Here is an 18,731-nt window from a genome sequence, read left to right as displayed (position 1 = left end):
CAGACTCCCTTTCTCTGAGTAAAAGAGAAAAATCTGAATCAAATGATTCAGCATATCTCAACTGTGCCAAAGCTCCAGGAGGTTTCAAATGAGCTGGAATAGAATTATATACTTTGTTAAACCTCTTAGAGAAATTTTGAACAGTTTCCTCTGGAGCTCTCCTAAGATTGTTATATTCAGTAAGGGCTTGGACAGGGTTGGTTATGTTTCCCCATTTCCTTAGAAATCTGTCTTCAAACTCTACCCAACTATGAATGCTTCCAGCTCTAAGGGCTTTAAACCATTTTCTCACTTCCCCAATAAAAGTTTGAGCAAACAATCTTAGTTTTACATCTTCATCATCTACTTCTTCCCTGTCAACAAAATCATTGAACCTATCCACATGTTCCTCTGCTGTAATATCTTCATCACCTCCCCATGTTGGAATCCTAGCAGCATATTTGCTAGGAAGATCATGTAAAACAACAAGGAGAGCCAGGGGAGCATATCTAGCAGGTATAGCCATAATGAAAGGAGGAGCAGTGACAACAGGTATTGTATGACCAGTGCAAGCAGAACTGGTGTGAGATAGTGTCTGAGGACTATTTGGACTAGCAGAGGCAAAAGATAAAGTGTTGGTACGAAAAGGGCTGTTTGGACTTTGCAAACCACTGACAAAAGAACTCCAATTTGGGAGAGGTAAACCAGTTTTATATTTGAGAAAAACTTCAAAAGGATCAAGTTCTTTGAGCTGATTTAAGTCCTCTTCCTCTAATAGCAATTCTGAAGTAACAACCTCCCAAAACTCTTCCTTATCTTTTTGTGACACTAAAGATGAAGTATCAATGCCTCTTTTTTGTAAATCTAAAATAATTCCAATAAGCTCTTCCTCATTCTCAGACCTCAGCAATACCTCATGAATTTTATCATCAACAATTTTATCTTCAGGACTTTTAGAAAATTCAGGGAACAAAGATTTTGATATGGATGAGGTACCTGGTATATCAGAAAATCTTTGCCTGCTCCTTGAGATAATGTTGGGATTATCCACAGGACTAGGTGGATTTGGGTCAGGATTACTCCTTGTATATCTTCCTCTCGAAGCCACCTTTTTAACTTTAAGATTGAATGGAGTCACCAAGGTAGAATGCAGCCTCGAAAACCTTCTGAGCTCCTGCTACCTTCAGAAGTTCAGCTTCATAATTTCGGGAATGAGTAATCTTCAGACTCCCGGCAGACGCACCAAAATGTTATCTCAAAATCAAGCCCTGGAAGGCTGCAAACCAGGAAGACTTCAAGTAACTATTTCAAACCAATCTTTAGACTAAGGCTTAGCCTCCCTAGCCTGAGAGGGCTCTCTCAAAGGGTTATTGATTTTGACTAATAATAAGATGGCTAACTCTTGTGGAATAACATTGACAAATATGAAGGTTGGACAAATATTAAACTAACTTCCATTGGGCCTATGGAGTCAATCATACTTCAGTAAATAATGATACTGCCTTTACATAGAAGTCAGGGCATTTAGCATTTAGATGTTCAGAACACAACTCATATAAAACCACAGTTCATACATGCATACAAGAAGTCAGAGCACAATTAGTGAATTCTGAGTGATTATACATATATGCAACTGTAAAAGACATTAAGGAAAGAATAAAATCACACATTCTAAACATGAAAATCCCTCATGAATCCTCAGAAGAAAAACAGCCAACTTATATTACTGAATTCTGTCTTTACATAAGCCAAAACAGTCCTCTGTTATAAAATTTTCCAACCTCTCTTACATTGTTGTTTCAGCTATATATAGAATCCTTATTCTAACTAATTCAAGCTTCCTCCTCCAGCATGAGAGGAGTCGATAACTACCTCTACTGACACCTATCATCTATTGAACTAAATAATAAATACAACTAAAGTGCTGACTGGAGTTTTTAAAGAGTTCTAAATTAACTATGACTCTAACTCTATTTTCCATGCATAACGACTTCTCCTTGTTCTTTGACACCTGGTCTCTTTTTAGATTTGGCTGAGCTGGATGTTTAATACTCCATATCGACCTTGAATGCTGAATCTTTAACTGCTCAGTAGTGTTAGGAGATGTCCCTTGCTTCTCGGTTCCAGTTTTCCTCAAATTGCTCGAATCTACAGCAGCATGTCTTCTAGCCTTTAATGACCCAAAATATGGAACACTGCCATGTTTTTGATGTGTTGTAGGCTGCATCGATGAGCAGGTGTACAGGAAAAAGTTCCTTGTATGCAAATCATTAAATACCCTTTGAACGGTGATAAAGGGGCTTTACAACAGAAATTTGAACTTGGGTTAAAATATTCCACCTTTTAAACGTACACCTGTCTTGATCTGAATGGCTATGGTAGATCCATCTGATGTCTTACATATCCTTTAGGTGTCTTCTTTTCAAAATTCCCGCTCATAATACCAAACTGCTTGTCTGTGTTAAAATCATCACCTACAGCAGTTTCGTAGCGCACTACGAAACTGCTGAATTATTTAAAACAGCTTGCCTTTAACCCGAGACCTTTATCACCGAAACATTTGATTGCCAAAAACTCCCTTCGACTTTTCATATATATAGCAGGGATTTACATGTCTTCAAAAACAATAAGACTAAGCAAATTTGACAAAAATTTGGAACAAAACCTTTCTTTGAAAAGAAAATTCATTTGGTAGCTAACTGGCCCAGCTGTACCTTCAGGTCTTCAATCTTCTTCTTCAGAGCTTTATTTTCAGCGCTTAATTGCATATTTATTTTTCTAATGAACTGGGCCTCTTTGATGGCTGGTACTGTCCATGTGTGAAATTGTGCATGGCCATCAACTACTGAATTCAACTGGTTTTGAAAGGTTTCAGTCCCTTTCCACAGAGCTTTACGATAATTTGTATACACATCTGCATGTTTTCTAACTGCTTGCTTCAATTTGGCAATCTCATATTTAGCTGCTTCTAATTGGCTCTTTATGACTGCTATATTATCTTCTTGAGATGTGATGGCTGTTCTGCTTGTACCCTTTTGCATAACCTTCTCGGTCTCCTCTGTTCTGGGTAGCGCTTCCTTTACTTGCTTCCTTGTAATAGGTCTTCTGGGTTTAAAAATAAATTCTTCACCTGGCTCATCGAATTTAAGCCTTTTTGAGGCTTTAGACTTCTTGGCCCCTTCTGGTGATGACTGTTTTAAATCAATATGGACTGGTTCAGATTGCTCGAATTCAATGGCCTGTAATAGATCTTTCAAGCTTGCCTTAGACACTGGGCTCTCTTCAACAGCTATGGCCTTACCTTTTTCCTTATTTATTTGGCTTCTTGTCCTTACCCTTGAGACTGTTTCAGATCTGCTTGTTTTAGGTGCAGTCTTCTTATCCTGAGTTTTCTCCTTTGTTGATTGCTGAGGTTGTTCTTGAATGATCAGTGGCTTCACTGGTTTCTTTTGTTGTGACTTGATTTGCTTTTTAGCTCTTGCTTCTTTTTGGAGCTCAGCTATTGTGAATTCTTTGGCTGGTTGTGGAGTAAGGCCAGTCTTGCTTTGGAATCCAGCCATGAAAATAAACGAATTCCAATCTCTGCCTATCTTTTGGAGGCCATCCAAAACTAGCAACTTGATTAAACCATGATGAAACAAAGAGGTTTCACAGTCCTCTTTCCTTAACTGCACCTTGTCACACATCTTACTCAAACTGTGAAATAAATAAAAAGGAATGTCTATGGAGACTTTCCCAGTGAAATGCAAAAGCAGTTTGAAATGATAAGAATAAACCTTATTGTACCTTCCTTCACAGGTCAAGTATTTCTGTATGCAGGTAAGAAGAAGAGCATAATGTTCCTTGACATAATTTCTGGGCACTGCTTTTGTTAAGTCTTCGTTTACATATGCCTCCTTTAAAAACTCTTTACAAGGGTTCATATCAAACTTAAAATTTTTAAACCATTCTTCCCGTCCTCTTGGGATCTCTGTCACAGCAGCTATGGCTTCTGGAGAAACTTGGACTTCTAGCATAGCTATCTTTGAATTTAAACCAGTGAAGTTTAGCGAAAATTCTTTGGTTACCTGCGCATGTCCTCCTTGAAGCTTTTTGCAAAAGTTCCAGCACCCGGCATCTTTGAACGCTTTCTTCACGCCTTCATCCATCAACGCTATATCCAGGCCCTCAGGTTCCGTCCTCTAGCATTTACCGGATCTATGTTCTTTCCTCTCCATTTTTCCCTTTAAGATCTTCACACACAAAATCTAACAGCTCTGGATGAAATGGTGATTCAGCTCTCTTTTTTTTTAAATCAGCCTCGCTTGTAATCAGGCTCGCTTGAAATCAGGCTCGCTTGAAATTCAAATTGTTTCATTGAAACACTTCAATACATAATCAGGCAGACTTGTCACTCATGCAGCACTTACGACCATCATTAAGGTCTATGCACGGAAAAATCTCTTGGGAATGATATTTCTGTGCATATTAACAGATCTATTGGTGGGATAGTGGCAAATGAGCGTTCAAACGTGAAACGAGGGGTACATAAACTGACATGAGTGGACACAATTGGTGACTCACCTACGGACTTGACATTTCGGGAAAGATTCGCTGTGAAATGCACGAATCCACGATTTCGCAGCGCTGTTAGTTTTAAATTCTAATGATGCGCTGCGAAACGGCCTAATCATGACGTGCTGCGAAATTGCTTAACCATAATTGCGCTACGAAACTGGCCAATGGGATTATGCTGCAAAATCACTAAAAGACACGGTGACTTGGATGAGACAAGACATGGCTATGGAACAATGATGGGTGGAGGAGAACCAATAGGAGTCGAGTATGGTTTGCATTTAAAACTTTAAAACTCCAAATCCTAAGTGACGAAAAACAAAATGAAATCAACTTAACACAGACCCTTGTCATCGGACTTAGGACAGAGGAATATATGCATCAATTTTTTTTTTTTTAAATAGTTCTAAGTGATAACAGGGCCGTTCATTTTTTCCTTCCATTTGATCTCTACCACATCATCATGACCACCGATCCTATGGATCTAAAATCTGCCAAACTTCCAGTCGTGTCGCCGATATGTTCAAGAGTTTTACTTCTGCAGTTACATTTACCCATGATTCTTTATATCATCCAAAATCATTTTGCATCCATTTGTCTCATGTCGATGATGTGGGATATATCATGGACCTCCTTCGAAATGGTTCACTTCCTATCGACTTCAACTCATTATCCGGGAAGTTGACCGAGAGACTCCCTTCCAGTACCTTAGAGCTTGCGTGCCCTAATCGCAAGTTCTCTGCACTCGAAGACAAGTCTACATCATTGGCTTTCGATCGAGTGATTTCACGGGTGTTTGACTTCAGTTCCTATATTCACATTCCGTGGATTATGCTGATATTACCTTGAGGACCATTGTCATTATTGGTGGTTTCTCTCCCGCTTATTAACAGTTTACATCATTGACTGGTAATCAAGTGACTTTCTAGCATGTTCGACATCAACACATCTATACACATGTTAGAATTTGTACTTTGATCGGGTCATGTTGGAGTGCAAGACCCTAGGCTTAGATCACAAAAGTCCATGTTGCAAAGTGATGCGACATGATTATGTTGATATACATGTCTCTTTCAGATGGATGGTTGCAACCATACCATGAGTTCTCATATGTTATCCTTCTCATTATTGGATGGATGCAACCATACCTTGGTTTCGATATGATCCTCTTTATAGGATGACCGTGCCCATGCCTAGATCCATTTACATGATCATTCTCTGGATGGCTGCATCCATACCATGATTCATGTATCATTTGACAGAGTTTTCAGTTATGTATATGTATCTATACTTTCTTGCAGGTTTTTCGACGACAAACTCCGGTTCCCTGCACTGATTCATAAAGCATTTCATCCCTCACTCTAGTTTGGCCTTCATGCTTTAGGGGGCATCTGTTACACAACATTTTTTCACTGTCCTATACTCCCCGTTCCTTGATCCTGGAGGACCTCTACAGTGAACCCTACATGCTTCCCCTTCATGAAGAAACTCCCATTATGTCCCTCTTCATGAACAAAACAATTCCCTTTTGCATCATTTCTCAAAGATCTTCTGTTTTTCCCAGTTCACAAGACCGACGCTAATGACCCTTGTTCTCCTCGCGCCGATATGCAGGGATTAGAACTATCCCTAGCGCTGACCGGAGTGACTGAGCCTTGTTCCAGTCGCATTGATCCTCTTTTGGGAAGTTTTTAAATAAGGAGCCGAAGCTTCCAGCTCTAGAAGCTTCGTAACGGAAGTTTGGTAAATGGTTGGGCCGGATGGAGTCGAGGATGTCAGTTTGGGCTCCTTTCCCCTATTAATATGGAACTACCTCAAGAGATAAGACCTTCTCCCATGAGAAGAGGAACCATCTCCCATCCATTCATGCTGTATAAACCTCCCTTTTTCCCAAGCACAAGCTAGTGTTGTAGTGTTAAGTGTTAATGTTGGTGTGCTAGTGCTAATTAAGTTTGGAGTAAACAACAAGCTATTCATAGTTATAGCTCTCTAGTTGTGTGAGGGAGAAGTGTGAATTTGGTTTAGTTTGAAGTCTAAATGGAAGAGCCTTAAAACTATCATTGTTGAGGCCATCATGGAATGCTAACGACAGCATGTGGGAACTTGGTTTTGTCGGAGGAGAGCGGAAATGTCAAGACAATGGTTGTAATCTCTTCTTGATTCAATATATATGCAACTATCGATTGATTTCCTACATAATGTTTCATCTTACATGTTTATGGCTTTATGTTTCTTGACTTCTTAAGTAGGTTGAATTACAATTTGTCTATTATCACGGTTGTTGTTTGATGTTGTTTACTTGTTTCAGGTGTTCGAAGAAGGAAAGGAGAGATAGCTGGAGCGAGTAAGCAAGGTCATCATCAAATGGGATAAGTGTACTAAGAGATAGGCCCTCTTAGTTGGTTCTAACCTAAGGAAATCTTCCATAGAATGTATCGGTTGTGGCTAGACCCATTATCGGGCTAGAGGAATTGTTTGTGTCCGCACTCATAATTTTACTTCACCACACCTTCTTCGTCCTTATTGTCCTTCACTCACTTGCCCAAAAATTATCTTGCGTGAGAGAATGTGAATGTGTCAATGGAGGAAGTCAAGCTGCTTTTATATACTAGTCTATTTTAGTTAAATGGATGTGTCTCTTGACCAAGGCCAACTTGACTTGGAGGGAAGCTGATTTGTCACTTTTAGAGCCAAAATTTACATTTCAAAAATTCAAATTTTCATCTTTTAAAAATTGCAATGGGACTTTGGATCAAAATACATTTTTCCTTTGACTCAAGCATTTATAAATGTGCTTTACAATGATAAATACAATTACATAAAGTGACCAAATGTACATTATGAAGACCGACGATAGTTACAAAGTCAGCAATTTCTAGAATCAAATATGACTATTTAAATGAAGATATATTTAATACTCATTTTATGGTTAGTAAAAAACCAAAATTTTGCATCATGTCACTTGAAAATCATACCATACCAAAATATGAAACATTTATAGCAATTACTTCATTATGTTTTCTTAAGCTTCCAAAATATTTGCTATCTGAAACTTCCAGAAAAGAAACTATAGCGAAATGCTAAGATTAGTCATTTGAAATAGTGAAACCAAAGGACCATACATTCTAAAACCAAATGTTATGAACTAAACTTTATGCCTTGAGAATGATAAATAGGTATTGAATAAGAATTCAATTCAAGGAGACAACCTCGATTTATAATATATCTAATGCACAAGATAAGATGCCTATAAAAATGTGTCTCCTTTAATATAAATAGGAGATAAAGTGAGCATGATGTAACCTACCACTAAGCCAACCAAACCATAACTAATATACTAATATTAAATGAGATTAGGGTATTAACAATTATTGTGGGAACAACATGTAGCTCATCATATATTTTCATAATCAATTGTAAACAAGACAACAAGGCAATGTCATTTTGTCAAATACACATCCAACATTTTTAAGTGGGTGCTAAAATCCATCAAAACTATTATATTGAATAAAAACCACCAACAACCTAAGATAAATAGTTTATTGGTCGTTAATGGTAAAATACCTCATTCCAATAAGAAAATTGTAGCTAAGGGAGTATTCTAGAATTTTTGGCATGAAAAGACTAGGCCTTCGTCCAATTAGAAGGATGTGCTAAAGTTTAGAAGATGTTCTAGTGACTATGAACTCCACATTAACACTTTCTCAATATGATAGACAAAACTCTATGAGAGATTCAATAATGAACACAAAGAATTGACCTAGCCGAGATATCCTTCAAAAAATTGAAACTTTGGTATGTTAGAATATACAAATATTGAAACAAATATTGTTGTAGATACCACATAGAATTTGGTTATTATTATGACACATATATACATATTTATTTTATTTTTTATTCAAATTTCTTGGCTTCATTAACTTATTGGATCGTTGAAATATCCATACATATTTTGCAACATTCAACTAGTCCATGGTAGTGCTTTACAAAGTCCATGATTAGCAAACATTCTAATTTATATGTTCATCGACTATGATGAGTAGTTTCATGATTTATCCTTTACACTCACTTGGAACTATGTTACATTTGAGGATATGTGGATCACTTCATTTAAAAATGTATAATTCATTATGAATAAATACTACTTCCCTTTAATGGACATTGGAAGGCATTGTAAATTTCAATGTTAGACCTTACCTACATATTGAAGGGTATTGCAAAATTCTAATATTAGTTTTTACATGCACAACACAAAGTTTGTCATTATATTATCAAGCCCTAAGCTCATTTGTCTCATGTGCCATTATCACATTATCACAAGGAAGAAGTGAAGAGACCTTGAATCCATTTTGGGTTTCTCACTTCCATGAAACAAGTGGCATGGAATATTTGTGAGTTTCCATCCTTACACCTAGCAAAAATATGAGATTGTAAAAACCAAGCTCAAGGCAAGACGACCATAGACTAAATAAAGCACAAGAGAAAGACCATGTAGAATGAGAAAAGGAAGGAAAAGGTGAACATAAAGGTGGAAAAGACAAAACAGTGGTTTAGTAAAAATACAACCAAATTGAGAAATAAGGAGAGGTCTTGGATGTCACTTAATATTTTTAGACAACTTGCAAGTCCAAATTAGTAACCTTGCCCATCCTCAACTAAGAATTGGAGAGATGGTTTGGTAAAAATACAACTTGATTGAGAAATAAGGAGAGGTCTTGGTTGCCACTTAATATTTTTAGACAACTTGCAAGTCCAAATTAGTAACCTTGCCCATCCTCAACTAAGAAGTAGAGAGATGTTAAATAAATTTGGAGTTTTCCACTTCCATATCATGAGTGTCATCAAATATTTGTGGGCTTTCATTATTATACCTACCAAAAATATTAGACTATTGAACAAAGACAAAACTACCAAAACAATAAATAATAAACAAAGAAAACACCATAAAAAATTGGAAGAAAAAAACAAAAGAAATACTTGATACAAAAACAATGATGGGACCGGCCCTATTGCACCCCGTCAATTATTAAATATGTGATTTGTGATAATATCTGGTGGTTTATTTGCGTTATTGTGTGATTAATTGTTTGGTACCAACTCTTAATTGTGAGGGGAACACCTGTCCTGACCTCGGGCTCTGCTCTCCCGCCTTTACACTACACTCCCGAAAAACCCTAATCCCTCATTTGGTCATTGTGCCCGACATTTCTCTGTTTTTCCGAGAGGGGTTGCTGCTTTGGTTTTGTTTTGCAGTCAGTGAGGGTTCGATGGCTCTCTCTTTGCACACCGTGGTCAGGAATCCCGCTCTTGTAGCCGAGGGTTATGGTTATGTGTTAGCTATGGTTGCAGTCCTCTATTTGCCAGTTCTCTTAGGGGTTTTGAAGCTCGGCTCTGTGGATGCCAAGTCTCAGGGTTCTGCAAGTTGCTTTCTCCATTTGGATGGTGGCGTTGGCTACCTCTTTGATGGCTCTGTGGGCGCTGTTTCACTTCATGGTCGCTTTGATTTTAATATTGTTCTTGTGGTTATAATTCTGTTGAAGCTTTTGATTTTCTGTGCAATTGTTTCACTATATAGCTGGCAATTTTTCAATTGTTTTAGGCCACGATCGCGGGGTGACCCAACGCTCAGCTTCTGCTCGACAAGTTTGCACAGGTAAGCCCTCTATCTTTGATTCACGACACTGCTCTGATTTTCTGTTAATACTGAGGGTTTTCGCTCCTTGTGAGCAGGGTCCACTCTGGTGGCTGTGACCTGGTTGAAAGCTCTCCTTCTCCTGTGCAAGCTCGGCTCCTCTAGTAAGTTCCAACTCTGTAAACACTTACCCCTATCTTTTTGCTTCAGTTTCAGAATGTAACTTATGTTTGCTGATGGTTGGATCTTGGTAATTGCAGGTGGAAGTTGAGCCGTCCTAATTGTTGGTCTCAGGTCCTATTGCTCACACGTTGGAATGGGTAGGGTCATTCCATGTTTCTTTGTTTGTTTTCTTGTCTCGGCACTCTTGCTGCCTATTGGTTGTCTCTGGTCTGTGGTCGAGGGCTTCGGCCTCTCTGTTACTGGCTTTATGTCTGAATGCCTTCGGGCCTTAAAGAATTTTGTAACTTATGTCTGAACGCTGTTTAAGTTATTAGTTGGGGTTTCGAACCACGGTCTCGCCATTTGGTCTTTACAGTTTACAATCTCGTCCTTAACTTGGACTGTAAATATTTTTGATACTTCTGTGTATATGTTTATGCAAATATTTTGAAAGGAAAAAGAAAATATATTTATATATTCTGGTACCTATAGATGTATGCGGCATCCTTGCTGTGACTGTGTTTATTGGTTCTATGAAACCCTCCGTCGATGTGTGACTGTAGTCTTTGCCAGGTTCTTTGTATACTCAGGAACTGTAGATGTTGGTTGTAACTGTATTTGATTCCTCCGCTGGTTATTTCACCCTCGTATCTGTGGTTGATTCTTCCATGAGGCCCTCTGTTGTTTCACTGAATTTGACTTTCTTGGTGGCTGTTAAGAAAAACTAAATTGCTAGTTCTCTGTGGTTATTATGGAACACACTCAGTACTTAATTAGGAAGAAATTAATCTATTGTTGTAATGGAAATGGATTCAGATTCTCTCTTAAAAAATGCTTGTATGTTTCTATTATTTTCATCTATGATGGAATCGTTACAGTTTTTGATTTTTTCCTTTTTTAAAGGATTACTATACAGTTACTTAAAACTGTCAGCAGTTACATATGGTTATTCATGAAAACTGTTCATTTCTTTTTATCTAGATTCTAAAATTAACCTACAATAGTAAATTTAAAAGAAAACATAATGAAAATAAAAACAGCAGGCCGAGACAGCCTTAAACTTGCCACAACATCCTAAATGCTATTAACTAAAATAATTAAATGAGACTTAGAAAACTAGCTGTGAGCCTTTCCAGTCTGCTGAGACAAATACTCCAACCTTGATCTCCCCTAGCTGGATGCTCCTGCATCAGGCTCCCGGGGTAATAAAAATTCATGGCTTCGGTCCATGAGCTCCTCGACTGAATACCCTGCATGTTGTATCTGTCCTGCATCAAGCCATGAACTGTCCTCAATGGGACGGTTCTTCCACTTGACAAGGTATTGTAGGTACTCTTTTCTTCGAGTTCGCCTGGCCACCTATGTATCGAGGATTCTCTCGATCTCAAGGGGCTGAGCCGAAGGCATTTGCCTCATCCAAGAACTACTTCCTTTCTAGGTATCCTAATTTGGCCGTGCTGAACTGTCGTCTTCAGGACTGGCAGTGTATGGAAACAGATCTGCCACGTTAAAGATAGGCGATATGCCTATTCCTAGAGGCAGTTGCAATTCATAGGCATTTGCAGAAAATTTACGTAAAATTTTGCAAGGTCCAATTTTCTTAAATTTCAATTTATTGTATTCACCCTTAGGGAACCTTTCTCTGCGCAAATGTGCTAGGACTTGGTCCCCTACATTAAATTGTACCTCCCGTCATTTCAGATCTGCCTGTTGTTTATACCTCTGACTGTTGTCCTGTAACTTTGACTTTACCTGCTCATGTAGGTCATTAATTGCTCTTGCAAAATCTTCCCCGTCAGCACTCCTTCTTTCCAACTATCCCAGATCTCGTAACTCATGCACTCCGTGAGGATGCATTCCATACAAGATCTGAAAAGGACTATTTCCTGTGCTTTGATTCGATGGATCGTTGTAAGAAAATTCCTATTTTTGGCAAGTACACGATCCCACATCCATGAATTTTCTCCAACTAAGCTCCGTAGCAGGTTTCCCAAGCTCTTGTTTACCACCTCTGTCTGCCCATCAGTCTATGGGTGATAAGCGGAGCTGAAATTCAACTGTGTGTCTAGCTTTTTCCACAAGGTGCGCCAGAAATGCCCTGTGAATTTCACATCCCTATCGGAAACAATGGACTTGGGCAGGCCATGCAGTCTGACAACTTCAGTGAAAAACAAGTGTGCTATGTGAGTGGCATCACTGGTTTTCTTGCAAGGGATGAAATGTGCCATTTTTTAGAACCGGTCCACTACCACCATAATGGAGTCATACCCTCGCTGTGTTCTTGGTAGACCCAAGACAAAGTCCAGGCTGACTGAGTCCCATGGTCTACTTGGAATAGGTAGTGGTGTGTAGAGTCCCGTGTTCTGACTGTGTCCTTTTGTTGTTATGCTCTTAACCTGCAAGATGATACCAGAATACCAAATATGCGAAGAAATATACCCAGAACATAGAACAATGAGAAATAACAGCAAGTATTTTATTATTCAGAAAGCAATGTTCACTTGCCTCTTTGAGGGGGCAACCTCCAATAGAGCTGAGCTCAATTACAAAATAAGACACGATGCTCCTCGAGGGGAGTCTCTATCCTTTATATAGGATTCATACATGCAATACCATGGGGCAATACCATGGTTCTTATTAATACCATCTATCTAATACCATGGCCCATTTGCAACTAACTGTGGTCCCTTCATTAAATGTGGGTTAACCACTTACAATTATTAATATGGGCTTTATTGACTCTTTACTTAACTATAACTATGACTCGATCCTATTACATAAATAAGGGGGTTAGGGTTGGACCCTAACATGCCCTCCCCCATAAGAATAGCCTTGTCCTCAAGGCTGAAGCTGCGAAAACTGTTGAAGGATAGTGGCTGGTTCCCAGGTTGCATCTTCCAGAGAGGTGTCTTTCCACTTGACGAGGACTTCCTTGATCATGCAGCCACGCAGGTGCCGTTCTCATGTGTCAAGAACCTATTCAGGTTGGAGCCAGATTGACCCTTCTTCATCCACTTCAGGTAGACTGGTTTGAATTCTGCAATGGTTCCCAATCACTTTCTTGAGGCATGAGACATGGAAGACTGGATGGATTTTTGCAGTGGGTGGCAAAGCTAGCTTGTAGGCGACTTCTCCAATGCGTTGAAGTACTTGATACAGTCCATAGAATTTTGGAGATAATTTCTGACAACCCTTGTCTTTGAGTGATGTTTGCTTATATGGTTGCAGCCTCAAAAATACATGATCCCCTTGTTGAAATTTGCATTTTGAGCGATGTTGATCTGCCTATTGCTTCATGCGGTTTTGGGCTTGATGAAGATTCTCTCTAAGGTGGGCTAGCATGGTTGTGCAGTTGAATCTGTAGGAGTTGATCCACTGCTTATACCTTTGAGAATCCCTTGATATAAGAAGTAGGGGAAGGAGGGCGTTGACCATAAACTGCTTCATATGGAGTCATTTTGGTGGTGGCATGATAGTTGGTGTTATACCACCATTCGACTAGAGGTAACCATTGTACCTAGAGATGTTGCTTTTCTGAAGTGAAACACCTAAGGTAGGTCTCCAGATATTTGTTGACTGCTTTAGTTTGACCATCAGTTTGTGGATGATAGGAAGTATTGAGTTGTCTTTGGGTACCTTGTAGCCGGAAGAGTTCCTGCCAAAAGTTATTGGTGAAGATCGGATCACGATCAGACACAATGGAAGTGGGCATGCCATGCAATTTGAAGATTTTATCCATGAAAGATTGAGTGACCAAAGTCGGTGTAAAAGGGTGGGGTAGGGTGCAAAAATGAGCATACTTAGAAAGTCTGTCCACAACCACCATGATGACTGACTTGTTTCCTGACTTTGGAAGACCTGTAATGAAATCCATAGAAACCTCTGTCCAGATTGAGGCCAGGATGGGCAATGGCTATAATGTGCCTGGGGATTTGACTATTTCTCCTTTGTGGCGCTGACAGACGTCACATTCAGCTACAAAAGTAAGAATGTCCTTTTTCATGCCTATCCAAAAAAATGATCTTTGAGTGTGAGCATACGTCTTCTGAAAGCCTGAATGTCCTGCAGTGGGAGATGAGTGCAACTCTATCAAAATGCGGCTTTTGAGGGTGGATGTTGGTGATATTACGACTCTGTCCTTGTAGCGAAGAATCTCATCCTGCCACGAGTAGCCCGCTGTGGAATTTGGATCTGTCTGCAATTGATTAATGAGTTGGGAGAGCCAGGGATGTGAAAACCATTCCTTGCGAACCTCTTTAATCCATTCTGGAATGGGAAGGGAAATTCCGAGCAGGGTACTTTCCTCCTCAAATTGGCGGGATAACGCATCTGCTACAATATTTTCGCGCCCTTTCTTGTAAATTATCTCATAATCATATCCCAGCATTTTGGCGAGCCATGTATTTTGTTGTGTTGAGGATAGGTGTTGCTCCAAAAAATATTTAAGGCTTTGACGGTCTGTGTGGATTTGGAAATGTCGCCCCAATAAGTATGGTCGCCAGGTATCTACTGCATGTAAGATGACAATCATCTCCTTCTCATAGGTATATTGTCCCAGATTCTTCCCACTTAGTTGTTGGCTCGTGAAGGCCAAGGGTTGACCCTCGTGGATTAAGATCGCCTCAATACCCGTACCAGAAGCATCACATTCAATCACAAAAGATTTGGTGAAGTCGGGTAGTGCTAAGACTGGAGTGGAACACATGGCATGTTTGAGAGCTGTAAAGGCCTGTTGTGCTTCATCATTATAGAGGAATGAATTTTTCTTGAGGAGTTGAGTGAGGGGCCTATAAATGCGACCATAATTGTGAACAAATTTGTGATAGTAGCCTGTGAGACCCAAAAATCCTCTCAAGCTCTTCAAGGTCTTTGGTTGAGGCCAATCCTACACTGCCAGGATCTTTTTGGGGTCAACCGTGACACCTTCACGCCCCACAATGTGGCCCAAATACTCAACTTCTTCCATGCCAAAAGAGCACTTGGACATCTTGAAAAATAATTTATGTTTGTGGAGCAGTTGCAAGAGCAGATCTACATGCTGAAGATGTGTGGCTCAGGTGCGATTGTAGAAGAGGATGTCATCAAAGAAAACAAGGACAAATTTTTTGAGATATGGTTTGAGCAGGTGGTTCATAAGGCTCTAAAAAGTGGATGGGGAATTACAAAGACCAAATGGCATGACTAGGAACTCATAATGGCCTTCATGAGTTCGTAAAGCAGTCTTTGGAATGTCTACTTCTTTCATGCAAATTTGGTGGTAGCCCGAGCGAAGGTCGAGCTTAGTAAAGAATTGAGACCCATTTAGTTCATCCAGCAAATCATCGACCACCGGGATGGGAAATTTATCTTTGACCATCAACTTATTGAGGGCCCTAAAGTCTGGACACATATGCCATTCCCCATCTTTCTTGAGCACCATGACCACCGGCGATGAATAAGGACTAATGCTGGGACGAATGACGCCTGCTTCCAAGAGTTCCTTGATTATTTTTTCAATTTCATTCTTTTGGGCGAATGGATATCTATATGGGTGCACATTTGGTGGTTGGGCCCCTGGGACCAAAGTAATGCTATGATCATGTTCCCCTCTCAAGGGTGGAAGCTCATGAGGCTTGTCAAAGACTGGCAGATGGTTGTTTAAGATCTGTTGCATCTCAGGATGAATATGAAGAGAATTGGGTTCGAAGGCCTGGATGGCATTAAATTGGGCTATAACTCCATGGTGGCCCTTTTTTAACAATTTTTCCATCCGATGTGAGCTGATGATAGAGGGAGCTCCTGCCTGGAGTCCGCGGAGGGTATGTGTGTGGTTGTTCTGCTTAAAGCTCATATATAACTCTTGGAAATCCATTGTGATTGGGCCAAGTGTGTGAAGCCATTCAGCACTGAGGACAATGTCGCACCCTCCCATGTGTATGGCAAACATGTGGGTCTTTAACTGATAATCCCCCATTTTAAGTTTGACATTTTCACAACGGCCTTCACATTTCATTGGCCCCCCATCAACAATTTGGACCTGGATGTTAGAAACTGCTCGGAAAAAACAGTGCACTGCTTCCATGACTCTTTGTTGGATAAAATTGTGTACTGCCACTATCAATCAAGACTACTACTGGGCAATGCTTAATAAAACCTCTGATTTTGAGAGTTTGGGGAGAAGAAATCCCTGCCAAAGCATGCAGCGAGATAATTGGTTCTTTAGGTACATTGTCCTACTGGTTGTCCTCTTCTTCCTCCTCTGGTTCCTCAAGTGGTGGGGCTTCCTCCGATGAACTGTGATCAGTAGCATCAATTTGAAAGAATTTGGGCTCCTTGCATTTATGCCCGGGGGAGTATTTCTGATCATAGTAGTAACACAATCCTTGCTTTCTTCTTTCCTCCATTTATTCTGGGGACACCTTTTGAGCCTTGAGTGTTTGGGTAGTGCTTTGAGCCTATGTGGGGTGACTCTTGGCGATGAAATTTGGGCAATTAGACTGGGCCGCTAACAGACGTTCTACTTCACGAGCTATCCTGCAAGCATGCACCCATGAGCTAGGGTAGTGCAGTCGGACGTGGGCTTGTATGGCTTCTTTGAGACCACTGACAAAACATTCCACGTAGAACTCATTGTATAGACCTCCAGTGCGAAAAGCTAAGGTTTCAAAGGCTGTAATATATTCATTCATTGTTCTTGTCTATCGGAGCTTAATGAGATGACCCAAAAAATCAGATTCATGGTCAAAGCGATCCGTAAGAGCTTTTTTGAATGTTTGCCAAGTCAAAGGCCTTCCATAGCAACATTGATGCCATTGCCACCATTGCCATCTTTAATTGTCCAAGTACATGATACCCACACTAAGCTGAGTCGCATCATCCAGTATGTAATTCAGTGTGAAATATTGCTCCATTTGTGCTATCCATGCAGCCAGGTGAGAGCCATCAAATTTATACATGTCCAGCTTGGGTGGTCGCAGATGGGATTGTTGGTGGGTGCCAAAGAGGTGAAGAGACTGGCTAGACTTGCCCTCAATGTTTTCATTGCCAATATATGCCTCTGCGTGTTCCTCCGCCTTGCCCTTAGAGAGTGTTTCATTTAAGTTCTTCAGCTGCGAGATGACATCTTTCAATTGTGATTCAAGGTTGTCAATCCTCTCATTAGCCATAGCTTGAGCTCTAGTTTGTACCATGCACCGATCCGATGTACTTGAAATTTGGGACCGCCCAAAATTTTTGGCACTAACAATTGAATGGTACCACCTTGCTCAGCTCGTTGACCTGATTCTTATGGGCTATGTCACAAATAAGCGCTCCGAGGGGTCTCATATTTATTTATTTATTTATTTATTTTATTTTATTTTTTACTCCGAACGGAGTTTTACTCCTTGCTTAGGAATACTGCAGTAGCCGAATCCCAGAAATTTCAATGCTGCCCAAAGTCCTGCAAAAATCACGCCCATGTATAGGAACCCACACAATTAGTCAGATCTAAATGGCGGATCTGATTGTTGCGATAGCTACAGAGCCCAAACTGCTAGATCTGGATGGCGGATCTGATGGATCTGAGAGATCTGAGTGGCTGATCTGATAGATCTGAACGGCGAAACTGATTGTTGTTGCGGATCTAATGGATCTAATAGATCTGAATGGCTGATCTGATAGATCTGAATAGCGGAACTGATTGTTGTTGCTGTGACAAAACCCCACCTGCGAGATCTGATATGGAAAAGATTATGCATGATCCCGAGATAGAGAAGGGAACTATTGTCTCCAGGAGTGTCAGGTGCTACAGATCACAATATACATAAGGGTCTGACAGTAGTACTCGACCCAATTTTTCAGGGCACTAACCAAGGAGGATCAACCATTCCCTTAGCCATACAACCCGACTACCCTATCGTACGCTCAAGTAATCTCTCCGAGTGCTGTTCTCGGTGTACTATAGCAGCAAGATGATCGACAGTTTATCTATGGCAAGGTTTCAAGGGAGATAGGGGGCTTCCGATATACCCAGAGGGCACTTGGAAGACAGTTCGTGCGCGATTCTGTCTAATGCGCTACTACTTGAAGGGGTACCCACAAGGGTTACAAGGGAGTCCAACAAGCGTGACCACCTCTTGTATTTCCTGCGTGCATGCCTCCCCAAATCCGTAGGTTTATGCGCTCAACGACAGATCTCGTGGTTTAAAGACACCAGAACACTTCTCTAGCCAAAAAAAAATTTGCTAAAAATTGGAGATCCCACCGGCCTTGGAAAGCGCTTTGATACCACTTGTTATGCTCTTAACTTGCAAGATGATACCAAAATACCAAATATGTGAAGAAATATACCCAAAACATAGAACAATGAGAAATAACAACAAGTATTTTATTATTCAGAAAGCAATGTTCACTTGCCTCTTCGAGGGGGCAACCTCCAATAGAG

This window comes from Pinus tabuliformis, chromosome 4_1, assembly GCF_031772625.1.
Source record: "Pinus tabuliformis cultivar Carrire ecotype Pingquan chromosome 4_1, CPIR1, whole genome shotgun sequence".
NCBI lineage: Eukaryota > Viridiplantae > Streptophyta > Pinopsida > Pinales > Pinaceae > Pinus > Pinus tabuliformis.
The sequence above is the reverse complement of the archived record's forward strand: the minus strand, read 5'-3'. Positions refer to the sequence as shown.